This window comes from Triturus cristatus, chromosome 8 (assembly GCF_964204655.1).
Source record: "Triturus cristatus chromosome 8, aTriCri1.1, whole genome shotgun sequence".
NCBI lineage: Eukaryota > Metazoa > Chordata > Amphibia > Caudata > Salamandridae > Triturus > Triturus cristatus.
In genome coordinates, this window is record NC_140591.1 from 768,397,085 (window position 1) to 768,412,434 (window position 15,350).

The window sequence follows — 15,350 nt, forward strand, 5'->3', positions numbered from 1 at the left end:
ATGGACTTCGGATGCATGCTGTGGGAGTAGCCTACAGGGCTTGCCCCTGACCCAAGTGATGATGTGGTGAGCACTGGCGGGTTCACAATTTCTTGTAACATATGATATTTATTTATTGGCCTTAATATTGAAAAAAATAAAATAACACAAAAGAAAATGTCACAGTAGACTATATACAGGTAAAGATCAAGCACAGGGAGAACTAAGCACATGAGAGTAGGTGCCCTACCTGTGCTCCTAACTATGCTGTGCACGACCAAATTCCATGAAAAGCTGGTTTGGTGGGGATGGAGTAAGGACTCGTATAAAAGAGACAAACCTCTAATATAACTCTAATATAACTTGTAACACTGTATTAATTGTATATCGTATAATTAACATGCACTGCATTTCATATTTTAGCAAGATGAAGCTTGCTTACGTGTCTTACTAACAAGTAACCCGAGTGAAACCTAAAATGGCTGCTAACGTGGGAAATTGTACTGTGCATGCTTCAACTGCATCTACCCAGGATGACGTTCTGTCGCTTGGAGGGACATTTCTGCACCTGCAAAAACGCATCTAAAATGGGCGCTTGAAAGCTCACATGCTAAGCATCTGCTTTGCTGAAAACTAAAACAAGCTATTTACTAAGTGCTAATGCGGGATGAGCCTTTATAAGTAAATGGGATTAGAGTAGAGATAGGCGGTATACAGTAAAATCATTTTATTTTGAAATTAATATGTTTCTTTTGACCTCTCTACTAGTTCGTATTTGGGCCTCTGAGTGAGACAGAAGTCCATACTGCACGTGACTTTCACGCAGGCGCAGTAATAACAAGTCAAGAAGCCATGAGGTCGTTCTTGAATCCCGTCCAAGGCCGTCTTTGCAACATGTCCTGGGAACCTGCTGAACATCCTGAATATTGAATAGAACGAATGTCACATGTATACTTTTTGGTTGATAAAGATGTAAATATGGCTGGGAAATAAAAATCGGTGAATACAAATTATGGGGCGTGAACATTAAACATAGAACCAAAGAAAATGATTAAAACTTAGCATGGTGTGATGATCAACCCCCTTGCCTGTCCAATCAGAATTAGGAGTTTCATGTAGTTGAATCATTAATGGGTGGTACATGCCATTAGAAAGGTATAATTGAGGTAGTTTAGTTAGAACAGAGATCACAGCAACACCAGAATGCTGAGAGGCCGGGATGCTGTCCAAGAGCTGAGCGAATGCTGAAGAAGAATCGATTTGCAGACTTAGAATTTTAAGCCAAATAATTAGAAGAAGATCGTGGAAGAATCAAGGAGGGTATAAGGAAATCGATTAGAAGATCGCGGACGAATCGAGGAGGAAGATAGCGTCAGAGAGGGGAACGACGCAGGTGTCAGATCTAGAAGAGGTCATCTATCCTGTCCTGAATCCTGTCCTGAAACCTGTCCTGAAGTCTTTGTCACCTGATCTATCCCAGGGGACCCTTCCAGCTCCTTGGTCAAGGGGTTGGTTTCCACACCATTCTAGGTAAATATACTTCTGTGTAGTATGTAATTGTCCTGCTCTCTCTATCCTCTCCTTCCTGAGTATGGTCATTGTGAAACTTCATTCTAATAGGTGACTGATTATTGAATTAATTGACTTTTCCTTCCTTTGAGAAACTGAGGGGCCGATTCACAGAACTAACTTAAGACAAAATCCTAAACTTACAATTTTTGGTATTCACAGAAGTTAGGATTTTGTCTTAAGTTTGTCTTAAGACAAACTTCAAACTTAAGACAAACTTAAGACAAACTTAAGACAGACTTAAGACAGACTTAAGACAAACTTAAGACAAAATCCTAACTTAAGTCTGTCTTAAGTCTGTCTTAAGTTTGTCTTAAGTCTATCTTAAGTCTGTCTTAAGTCTATCTTAAGTTTCTCTTAAGTTTGTCTTAAGACAAACTTAAGACAAAATCCTAACTTCTGTGAATACCAAACGTAGTAAGTTTAGGATTTTGTCTTAAGTTAGTTCTGTGAATCGGGCCCTGAGTTCGTACTGTATTTTGGTTGTGGCTCACATGAATTTAACTAGATAAAACATTTAAACTTTTCCCGAGTCTGTGGTTATTTCAATATAGTAAGGAATATAATTCTAATGTCATTTCACCATCAACTAGTTCCAACTAATAGGTCCACTGACCTGAGGAAAGAACATTTTGATCAGTGAAAGATTAGTTAAGAATGACAGGTAACTAATCTCATTGAAAAAAGCATTTATAAAATTGACCCCCAGTGGTATTTACTAGCCTATGTGAACGTTTGTGTTTATGGGCCCAGGTGAGTATATGGTGTTTGAGTACCTGAGGCTGGTAACCCGCTGGATCAGTGGTATGAAGGATGGTGTAAAGCATGGCGAAGCAGTATGCAGCAGGGAAGTAGGAGAGGTCTGGGGCAGAACCCAGCCCCTCCAGTCAGTCATTGCTGTGTGCGGCCAGAGGCAGTGTGAGGTGAGACTTAGTCATATAGTGGGTGGGGTGGAGGCACTGAGGTAACCCGATTGCGCAAGGCCACACGGATGACAATAGTGAGGTGATGTGTGAGGTCATGAACAGTGCATTGAGTGCAAGTTATGGCTTGCTCAGTTAACAGTTACTGGACAATATATTTGTGGCTTTGAATGTTTTGTTTTGTAACCATAACAACTCAGCAACTATGTGTTTTTAATTGTTTTCCAACATGTGTTAATGTTTTAGATATCTGTGCGTGTGTGCATGTTTTTAAATCAGATATACACATGGATTTCCCTGAAAAAACACAGTTATAAATATCAGTTATGGTTCTGAAATAAAACCAAAAAACTCCTCAAATTCCCCTATAATGGTTAATACTACAAACCATAGCTCACATACCCCTCATGCAAACCATAACTCACATACCAAAAGAGACTTTGCCCTTGATATGGCTGGGTCTGAACTGAGGTGGCGAAGTGAGCTGAAGAACGATGATGGATTCAACCAAGATCTGTGACTGGGGGCGAGTGACTGAAAAGTTTCAGCACTCTGTCCATCATATGCTTGTGTTTGCTTTGTTTGCCCTTGATATAACAGATAACTTAATTCAAGAGATAAAAGATTTCCCTAGCGACATGACTTATTACCTTACGCTATTATCTTATCTTATTACTAACATTATGAATGACACTACTCAGAATGCTATATAATCTGTTTACTTGTGTTAGTGTCGAGATTTTATGGTGTAATGTGAATCCCTTTATTTATTGCTATCAATATTGTAAGGTTATAAGCATTGTCTTCGGGTTGTGAGTTATGGTTTGCAAAGCTAACCACAACTAGGGAATTTCATGGGTTTTCCAGGTTTTTTTCATAACCATAACTTATCGTTAAATGTGTTTTTTAAGTTCATTTCAAAGGTTTCTTTAACATACATTCAGATGATACAATTGAAGTGAAAGATAATGTCGCAGTAACTGTGTTTTTCAGATGGTAGGGTAAAAGTGTTTTGCTGGTGGCTCTGTGCATAGATGTGGTCGGTGAGTAGGGTAAACAACGTTTATGACGAAACTTTATTCCCGCATGGAATCACAACACGGTCGTTACAACGACCGCGTTGTGATTCCGCATACCATTACTCCGCAAGTCATAACAACGACTTGAGGAGGGGGGGGTGTTGGATTTAATATCCAACACCTTCCCTAGTGTCCGCACAGACTGGAGTTGGAATAGTAAATTATACTATTCCAACATCCTGAGCCCCCCCTCCGCAAGTCGTTGTTCCGACTTGCGGAGTAATGGTATGCAGAATCACAACGCGGTCGTTGTAACGACCACGTTGTGATTCCATGCGGGGAAAAAGACTGCGGGACAAAAACCTATATTCGGTTAGTGGTAGATGTGGTGGTGAATGATAATACCCCTGTATCTTGTTGATTACCTCCGATATGCATGGCCTTCAGAAATGTGTAGTTGGGGTTGACTCAGGGCCTCACTACAGGCCTGGTCCTGTGCAAGCCCAACCTAACCAGTCCTGCATGTATCTTTCAGTCATCTGAAAAGTTGGTTTACAACAAGCAATCAGCTTCCCAGGCAGCCAACTTTCAGTCGCACATTGAGCTTGCAAGTTAAACCTAATTTTGGTATCTCATCTTTAATGTAAATCTGTCAAATGATGCCAAAGTTAATAGCAAATGAAAGCTCCTCACTTTAACCTTACCCCTCCTTATCCAATCTGCTAGACACCTGGGATCCTCGATCTGGACTTAACTTCATTGCCAACAGAACACTAAACATTGAAATTCCAGATTAATTTTGCTCTGATTTGTCAAAAAGTGCCGAACATATTAGCAAACAATCACCTTTTCCCTCACGCCTTTTCCCATGGCCCCTGATGCATTTGAATGAGTCTCAACATAACAGAAGTGAATTAGACATGTCAAATGTGTGACCTTCCCCTTCATTATTGGATCTCAGTGAAACAGAAACCCCTGAACTGGGATTAACTTCCTAACAGGCTGCAAAATTTCATACATATTCATTAGAAAGTGCTTACATTATCAGCAAAGAAGGTAAATACATTTTATCTCACTCCCCCACCCATCTGTGCTCCCATTTGAGGTATTTGCATTAATAACACAAGGGAGTTAAACATGCTAAGGATTTGCCAAGAGTGCATAGAATTGTGGCAACGTTATTAGCTAATCAAGGTTTTTATTCCCAACCCTAAATTGTGCATTTATGGTCCAATCTCTCTTCCCATTCATAAGAGTCAGTTTGATTTCTTAATAACTTTGGTACTGTTTAATGAATCTGCATGAAACCTTTTAATCAAATAGCATACATGGCAAAGTATTGGTATGTCGACTTTCATGCAGATCGATCTAGGGTGAGAAACTTTAAAAGGGTGGGGTGAGGGCTAAAAAAATGAATGCACGAAAAGTTGCTCTTTCCTATGAAACAAATCGCTAAATGGAATTATACTAAACATTTCTCAAAGATGTACCTTTTCCTGGTTTGCTGTAGATCCATTCAGTAGTTTATGAGATATTTGAATTACAAAAAGGAGTTGGAGAGCTTTGAAGGGGTAATAACTGGGCATTCTTATTGGCTGGAAGCAACTGACATGTTTTGTTGTGGTGGCCTTTAAAGGACACCAGGCATCGAAGCCTGTGTCCTGAAAAAAGTGAAAGATTGTATAAAAGTGGGTAAGTGAGCATCCCAAACCTCAAGGAGGAAGTGATTTTCCCAGAGGGATAGATCATACCTTTTCTTGTATGAGTCTGTTGGAAATAGCACTTTTCCAGGGTTACCCTAAACGTTTTGCCTTCCCCCTCGTCCTCTGTTTTTGACATTGTTTTTGCTAGTTTTATGTCTAGGAGCACATTACCACCGCTGTTCAGTTCTAAAGTTCATATGCTCTTATCTAAAATGTGATGATAATTGGTTTATCCATGATTGGTATATTCGGCTCACTTATACGTCCCTAGTAAAGTGATACACCATATACCCAGTGCTACTAGTGGGCCTGCAGCACTCATTGAGCCACCCACAGAAGTAGCCTTTCAAACCTGTGACTGCAGGGCTTGTGGGTGCAGTTTACTGCCACCTTGGCTTAGCATTTCCAACTACTTTCCAAGCCTTACACTCTCCTTTTATTACACATCAGTCACACATACTGTAGGCCCTAGGTGGCCCTAAGGGCAGGGTGCTGTGTAAGTAAAAGGTAGGACTTGTACCTTTTTGTTTTACATTTCCTGGTAGTGACAACTACCCAGGTTTGATTTCACTACTGTGAGGATTGCTCCTCTCATAGGTCAACATTGGGAAATCCTTAAATACCATTGGTATATGCAATTCCTGATTGCAGAGGAGTAGCTGCTTTATGTTTTATATCATTGGATTGGTAATGACAAATCCTCGATAGTGGTAAAGTTAGATCTGGAGTTACTAATGTAGAAAGTGGACATTTCTCTGCTCTTCGTGGGCCTTACAGCCTGTCTCTAATACATGCCTGGGGTAGGCTGACAGTTTCATGTTGTGCATTCCCTCTAGACAGCCACAAGTACAGGACACTCAGCTGCATCTGCATCCACCTGCATACGTGATGGGTCATCTGGGCAAGAGGGAGGGGAGTAGCTGACATGTACACCTGAATAGGTAGTGACCTGGCCTCACAGAAAATACTGATTTACCCTCCACAGATAGGCTGTCAGACAGAGTTAGGCTGAAAAGAGACTTGTGCACCACAAAGGCTTTACTTTGTAGTCACCTCCACTTGCAGGGCACATTTGGGTATAAGTATTGGGTCTATGACACCCCTCTCACTAGTTCACTTTGGGGTCCTAAGGAGACTCTGCCAAGAAGAGGAGTTGTGCTAAGGAGGGAAAACCGCGTTGCTACCTGCTCTGCTGTATTGGCCTGCTGCCTCTGACCTGGGAGGTGAGAAAGACTGAACCTGTTCCCTAAAACCTTTTTCAACCTAAGTAACTCCAAAGGCTTGTTGACTTGCCCCCTGTTCAGGAAATCTCAGGGCCATCAAAGATTTCATTTGCACAAGCGACCTCTGCCAAGCTCTGCTATTCTGGAGTCTGACTCTGCCTGACGTGCTCTCAATCAGTCCTGGGCCTTCGTAGAGTGTCGGTAGCCAGTTTTGGGCATCCACACGCATCAGTGCAGTGCACCAATCAAGAACTGCTGTGTCTTACAGCTGGAGCGCAGACCATCATGTATGTCAACTTTGCCAAAGCCGCAGTGCCCTAAGGCAGTCCAGCGTGACCTGTCGCACTCTGCACGCATCAAGGAAAGACAGGCATCTGCCCTCAATGATTCCAATCACCCTAGAGGCTCTGCACTGTGCCAAAAGGCTCCTGAGTATAGACAAATGCCAAACTCTACTGGTTTAGTGGTATGGTAGCCGGCGCAGGACTGCCTGCAGCTGCAGCCCAGTGCCCTGAGTCAACCTCACGAGGCTGAAGGCCCTGAATATCTCAATCGGTGACATTGAGGTCAGGACAGAGCCTAGACCGCGGCCATGCTCTGCACCCAGAGCACACTGCACACTGGCAAAGACTGTGGGTGTTTGGTCACAGGAGGTTGGGCACCAATCCCACTGTTCATGGCCAATGTCCATGCACGTACAGGGTTGGACACACATGATGTTGGGCGTAGAGACTGGCTGCAGGACAGGTATTGCAGCTAAATCCTACAGTGCATTGCCAAAGGCCAAACGCTGACGAGGGTTGGGCATGCAGGAGAGTGGCCAAACCACAGACCCTCCTACCAACCCACAGTGGACATGGCTGAAGAAATGCAACATAGAATTTGGACTCACAGGAGGTTCACCTTACAGTGGTTTGAATGTAGGATGTAGCCTAACGCCCAACCCAACAACAAAGCCCTGCTGTGAAGGGCTAAAGTTATTCACTGTTGGTTTTGGAGGGAGGTTACTGCACAGAAGGTGGCGGTGGAAGACCTAGATGAAGGACATTCCCTGTAGCCAATTTCTTGCACATGGCAGAAAGCCATGGGCAGTTGGGTTTGGATGTATAGAAGGTGGGTCTATATATCATGCAAAAAAATCCCAAAACATATGTTGAGTATAAGTTATAGTTTATTCTGCGCAAAATAATTTAACATATGTTTAAAAAAATTATTAAATTCCATGAGAGTATGATTAGGAAATTCTATGACGACCTAATTTTTTGTTACAAAAGCATCCCCTTGCCATGAAAATGGTAACTCATCCCCCAAAAGGACCACACAGGACCTCACACATGATGTGACAGGTAACATCACAAACTAGATCTATGATATCACTGGGGACACTAAAAATCCCATTACCACCTTACCAGTGACATTATGGACTACACAACTATGGAAACAATATCAATTATTTGTTTAGTAAGACTGACTACATAGGCAGATTGATGTGATATGGCGAAGTGAAGCCATATGAACCGTTCATCTGTAGCTGATTTATACATGCATAGTAAAGTTATACTGTATTGTAATAGGATTAAACAGTCCTATTGTAGGTGGGAGGAGGCTCAGTGTTCGTTCGGTGGGGCATGTCAACAGTTGCTACCAGTTGTAACTAATAATGATGATGGAGTCATGCCATTGGGATGTTGATTTATACGCTGGATTTGGTAAACTGCCTACTGGTTTTAGATGATAATTCCTATGTATGTATACTGTTTTCTACTCAGATAAAAAAATATTTAAATAAACAGATCAAACAAAAAAATCTATTATTTGTTTAGAGATGTGTTGTTATTTAGTCGTTTTGTGAAGCCCTCTTTTTAGTTTATATTTTGGGATCTGTTCATAATTGCATTTTGGAATACATAATGTACTACTCCTGTAGTCCTTTTACATGCTCTTATGCGTCTCTGTGAACTGGCCTCAAAAGCTTTAAAATGTCAGTGATAAATATGTATGCTTTTGATATTTTTGCTCAGGTCACTACCCTTACATTTTATCTGCGTGCCTGCCAATTCCAATGCAACTTTATAAATAAATGATCTTTCTTTTGTGGTTGTCGTCACCCTGGCATGATATGCATGAGCTCCGGGCGCATTGTAGTATTGTGCTGAGCACCAGAGACGTTTTAAGGAATGGGCAAAGTGGGCTCTGGACCAGGGCCCCAGCCTTTCAGGGGGGCCCCTTGGAGCCAGGTCTGTGCTGCAGATTCTTGTCCGAATGACTTTGAATAATTCTTAAACATATTTTCTAAATACCGTTTTCCATTAAATTATTTTAAATGAGGGTGATGTGTGAGAGTGCATTACAGATATTTTGCAGAGAAAATGTTGTGTTTATGTTTCATGTAACATCCCTAAAAAGAGGTTTCTTTTAGACCAAAATAGGACCTCACATATGAGAAATGGGAGGGTGTCACACAGAGATTATTTGCAATAATATTAGTTAGCTGCTGCTGTGATACAATATTGAAGTCACATGTCCAAAGAGGGCATGAAATAGCTGAAAATGGATCATAAATTCGAAGCTGTTCCAAAGAGGGGCCCCAAAAATACCTCTGGCCCAGGGCCCTCAACATCCTTAAGATGTCCCTGCTGAGCACATTGAAGATATTTGAAAATGTAATCACTCATTTCCTTTGTGAAAAAAAGAATTTCAAATCCAGACGAGGAAGGTAAAAGGATAATATATGTATTTCGTTGAACTGCCAATTGAATGTAAAAGGGCTGAACCATAAAGCATTATGTTATAGCCGCACATCTTTTCATTTCTGGATCTTCCAAAAAACGATTTCGAAATTCTTTCAGAAACCGCGATGCAGACTTGCTCTATCTTTACCAGTTCAGAGATCCCATAAATGGGGCAAAAGTAGAGATGTGAAGACCATTCAGAGGTTTCTTCCTGTTTTTTAAGGGACTATGGGGTATATAATCAAGGAATGGCGTTAAAATTATCGCCGCTTTAGCGGCAGAAAACTGCAGCTAAAGCGACGATAATGAGCTTGATAATATGCTCTATGAAATTCCCATAGAAGCCCAGGTTCTGGTGTCAACATGGGCTTCTATTGGAATTCTCAAGGGCATATTATCAAGCCCATTACCGCCGCTTTAGCGGCAGTTTTCTGCCACTAAAGCGGTGATAATTTTAACGCCGTGCTTGATAATATGCCCCCATGTAGCCATTATAGTACAGCATGCTGTGTGTAACTGAGATAAGTGTTGTCCAATGGTTGAAAAGTTTGAGTTATGAAGAAAGTCTCAACATTAATTTTGCAAATTTCAGGTTAAGGTTATATTTCAAATGTGGCCACAAATATATCTCTGTAAAATTCACAAAGATTCTTCTGTGAGTAGCTGTGATTTACTCTTGTCTTACTCCTGAAGTTTTTTACTGACTCAAATGAATCATGCCTACTCACAGAAAACAAATGCAAATTGGGCAATGTATATTTTACTGAAGGAGAAAAAGAAAAATGTATGAATTGAAATTCTTGAATTAATTATATTTATCATATCATATTTCCCCTCATATACTGCTCTCCACTGGTTTCACGCCCCTAAGCGTATCCCATTCAAGTCCCTCTGTCTGACTTACCAGGCTTTCAAACATCATTGTCCTCTATATCATCATGCCGAACTGATTCCTTACACTCATGTACAGCTCTTAGATCTGCCTCCCTCTCTAATCGGCATATTATCAAGCCAGGCGATAAAATTATCGCCGCTTTAGCGGCTGAAAACTGCCGCAAAAATGGCGATAATGGGCTTGATAATATGCTCAATGGAATTCCAATTGAAGCCCATGTTAGACGTCCTTCACATTTAACATGGGCTTCAATTGGAATTCCATAGAGCATATTATCAAGCCCATTATCGCCGTTTTAGCGGCAGTTTTCTGCCGCTAAAGCGGCGATAATGTTATCGCCTGGCTTGATAATATGCCCCCTAGTTTCAGATTCCTCACTTTTTCTGTCAAAGAACAAGAGGGTGAGTTTTCTCCTGTCTCGCTGCCAAACACTGGTTATTCCACCGAAACTTGGGGGCATATTATCAAGCCAGGCGATAAAATTTTCACCGCTTTAGCGGCAGTTTTCTGCCGCTAAAACGGCGATAATGGGCTTGATAATATGCTCTATGGAATTCCAATTGAAGCCCATGTTAGATGTCCTTCACATGTAAAATGGGCTTCAATTGGAATTCCATAGAGCATATTATCAAGCCCATTATCGCCGTTTTAGCGGCAGTTTTCTGCCGCTAAAGCGGCGATAATTTCATCGCCTGGCTTGAAAATATGCCCCATAGTTTTACTCTTCTTAACTCGCGTTGTGATCGCTCGTGACTGCCTATGTTAGAAAATCATGCTAGAGGATGCAAAATCTCGCTCGCCGTCACCAGCAAGCATCTTCTGGAGCCTCACAGGAGAAACATTCTTCCACACGGGAATTGGTGGAATTTGGCAAGAACTCCGCATTAAACTCATTCTCTCACTCACCGATGACCCCACCACCACTAGAACCAACTTCCAGAGATGCATTACAAACATCGCTGACTGGATGAAGAGCAACTGCCTGCAGCTGAACGCAGAAAAGATGGAAGTACTGATCTCTGGCAACAGTAGAAACGCATGGAACTCCTGGTGGCCATCAGACCTAGGACCCACACCCACTCCCTCCAACCACGCCAGAAACCTCAGAATCATCATTGACAACAAACTCACCATGAAATCACAGATCATCACTGTCACCTCAGCCTGCTTCCTTGCTCTGCGCACGCTATGAAAGATCTTCAAGAGGCTACCCCGACGCACCATGACACAAGCCCTAATCACCAGCCGGCTGGACTTCAGCAATGTCCTCTGTGTGGGAATTGCCGCACACCTCCTACAGAGAATTCAGACCATACAGAATGCCAAATCCAGACTCATCCTCATTTCTCTAGAGGGTTTAACTCCACTTGTCAAGTCTGCTATTTTCATTTGGGCGTGTTTAGTGCTCGTAATGAGTTTGTAGCTCAGAAATCCAACACATCAGTGCCAGATATCATCTCACAGCCTAACATGTCTGCCCTGTGCGCTCATCAATGCTAGGTTATTGGTGAAGAACAGCATAGAATGTAATCTTTTTGGACTCTCATAATTCCTCTCTTAGTCTTACCGCTGAGACCTGGGCTGCCTCTTCCTCAAGCCCGGTATTCTTTCAGCCATTCCACATGGGCTCACTATTTTAAGATCGGACCGGTATGGTAAACAGGGAGGCGGTATCATCTGTGTTTATAGATCTGATCTCGCGGTCTGCTGTTCTCCTTTATCTTTTCCCTTTTGCAAAGCGGTTTCTTTCTGTGTTGGACTGTCCAAGTCTCAATTTTTCAAAGGCATTCTTCTTTACCCGGGTTGCACACTAGTTTTCCCCAAGAAATTGGCAATCTCTTAGAGGATGATATTTTGCTTAGCGATTATACAGTCCAAGGCAATTTAATTTTCACTTAGAGGCCTTTTGTGATTCTGATACGATGGTTCTACTTTCTACTGTGTCAACCATTGGTCTATCCCAATGGTTGGATGGCCCCACACATTTAGCTGGCCATACACTTGATGGTATTGTTTCAAACAGGTCATATAAAAACTTTGCCTTTATCTTGGTTAGACCATAGGGCAATTTTCTTTGAGATCCAGTATTCACAAGCTGATGGGGGCCCTCTTGCTCATCCAATTTGGTCATCCTCTTACGCATGGCATACATATAAGGTCAAAGAGTTTTCTCCACGGTTAGAGAGCACTCTCCCCAATCTCTCTAATGATACAGAGTTAGCAGTTTTGCATTACACCCAGTGGTTAGATGCTGCTTCTCGCTCTTTGGCTCCTGTTGAAAGGATTAATATTAAAAGAAATAATCTATCTTCTCCCTGGTTCTCGGAGGCCTGTAGGGCCCTCAAGCAGTGCTGCAGGAGACAAGAGAAAAGATGGAGATTGGGGTACTGCGAACTTGAAAAAGTTAAATATAAAAACTGCCTTTCTGATTACAAAGTCATGATTCGTAAGGAAAAATCATTATACTTTACAGACAAGTTTGAAGAGGCAAGTAACTCTTCCAAAGGACTGTGCTCTTATCTTAAAAACCTGACTACTGACACCGCTAACACACTCAAGACTGTGCTCGGTCTTCTTGTAATAACTTGGCGGATGCTTTTCGCCTTAAAGTTGAAATGCCTCTAACAATTTCTCAACACTTGCTTCGGCAGCTCTCAGCTGTGCATACTTCTACTCATCAGATTAATCTCACAAAGCTTGAGAGTGTTACTTCTCCTTCTAGAGATGAGGTTACGAAACTGATCAAATCATCAAAATCTGGTTTGCCGTGCGATCCCTGTCTGGCAAGGGTAGCTAGTCTAGCAACCGAGATTATTGCGACAAAACTATTGTATATTTTTCATCTGATGTGTGGGTCAGGCCTCTTTCCCTTAATGTGGATGAGGGCCTCGATTTTACCTTTAATCAAGAAACCATCTCTTGACCCCCAGGTACCTAACAACTATTGTCCCATTTCCTGTCTCCCTATGCCAGTTAAGCTGATTGAAAAGGTGCTGAGTAAGCAATTGGTCGAACATGTCCAGGCTAACAATCTTCTGGTTACCACTCAGTTCGGCTTCCATGCTGGCCACAGAACAGAGGCAGCCCTTATCAAGGCCACTGAAGAGATCAGGATACCTTTGGACCAGGGAGGAAGAGCCTTCCTTGTCCTGTTCGATCAATCCGCAGCCTTTGATACAGTTTATCATGGGTTGCTGGGGGATTGCTTGGGCAAGATGGGGGTGTAAGGAACAGCATGGAAGTTGTTGAGTTCCTTACTCAGTGATCGGGAACAGTCTCTCAGACTGGGTGAGTTTACTTCTCCCTCCTACGCTCTTTCTTGCAGGGTCCCCCAGAGGTCCTCACTCAGCCCGACACTTTTTAATGTATATGTTACACATTGGGCTGAACTTATTAGATCTTATGGTTTCTCACTGACCTCCTATGCTCAAATCGTCATCTCCTTGGCTCCTGGGGACTCAGGGAATGGTTCGAGATTCTGTGAATGTATGCAGGCTGTCAGTCAGTGGATGTCTATGAACTGCCTCAAACTTAATTCAGGTAAGACTGAGGTTTTGATCTGAGGGTCAAGATCCACTTTTGAGTCTCCTTCTTGGTGGCCACCCGATCAAGGCTCACCTCCTACTCCAGTCAGATCAGTCAGAATTCTGGGAATCTTGATTAATGACAAGCTGACCTATTTTGATCAGGCCAATGCAGTCACTTGGGTGGCTTTTTACTCGCTTAGGCTTATCAAGAAGGTTCTCCTTTTTATTCCAGTTCATTTGCAGAAATTGACAGTAACCTCATTAATTATTTCAAAGATGTATTACTGCAATGGCCTGTATATAAATGCCCATCAGCATGTAATCAACAAGCTATACATTTTGCAAAATGCAGCTGCCCGGTTATTGTACAAAATTCCTTAACACCATTCGATTTCAAAGTATGCTAGGTAACTTCATTGGTTTCATCGCATGTCCTGTGGCGGCAGAGGTTTTGTGCTGGGAGCTGCAAAAGCCATGAAATGCTCTTTCATTTTATATAAAAATTATGCCAAATCTTTTGGCGTTTAGGAAGGCCTTGAAAACTTGGCTCTTCACTGTTAAATAATTTCTTTCTTTTGGGGAATCTTCTTTCTATATCTCAGCTAGCGCCAATATGCCTTCTGGTTAATTGAGTGCTTTAGAAAAATAAATAACATAACAAAACATCCTTGGCCTTCCGCGACGAACCCACATCACACTCCAGCTCAGGAAACTCCACTGGCTCCCGGTACAGAAGAGATGTCAATTCAAGGTGCTAACCGACGCACACAAGGCTCTACACAACCAAGAACCTGCCTACATAAACCACCGCCTGAACTTCCACCAACCGTCGAGAAGGCTACGTTCCGCCTCCCTTTCACTTGCCAATACTCCCCGCATCTACCAAAGCAGAAGTGCAGGACGCTCCTCCCACATCGCAGCAAAGACCTGGAACAGCCTCCCGACGCACCTCTGGACCATCATCTCATTTCCGGAATTCTGAAAGGCCTGCAAGACCTGGTTGTTCAAATAAGCCTCCAGGACCTACAAACGCCTGGATACCCTATCAGGGGACTAGCAGCGCTTTATAAAATCCTGAATGATTGATTGAAGAGCAAAGTGGAGTGACCAAAATTCCACCAATTTGACTGGTGAAATGAAACATACAGCCCACATTTACCAAAAACCTGTTTACATAAAGGTATTTTACCTACTTTATGATATCTTGACACCTCTGAGCTTCGAAAAGTGTGCTGGTTCCCAGCATAATTTTGGTATACCTTTATTTTTTGCAGCAAATACTGATTAAAGTGTATTTTACGACTCGATTTTAACAAAGTGCAGGATATGTGACTAATATTCTTTTTTAGATCTTTCAACATGATTATACCCTTTAAGTTGGTTATTAGTGTCGCATGATGAGGTGTTGTTTGAATTTATTTTTACTGGCCCCAAAGAGGCCTACAAACGTATTTCCCAAAATTGTAATATTTCTTTAGCTTTTGGTGTATTCCCATACTACACAGCTTTCTGTTAGCAAATGAGACAATGTAAACCTAATTATATTTGATGTCCCTTCTGGTTCCCTCCTGGTTCACCCAGACGTTTCTAAATTGCAACTGAGATGCATTGTCTTTTGCAGAAGGTCACTTTCCCTGTGTTTCACTATGCTCAAATAATTAACTAGGTGGAAAAGCAATGGAGTAATTCATGTGTAGTCAAGTAGATTTTCCTATTAGTAGAGAAATTAGTAGGCTTATCAAGAATGTCATGTTGTATGTTATCTAGGTCCCTGGCTGTG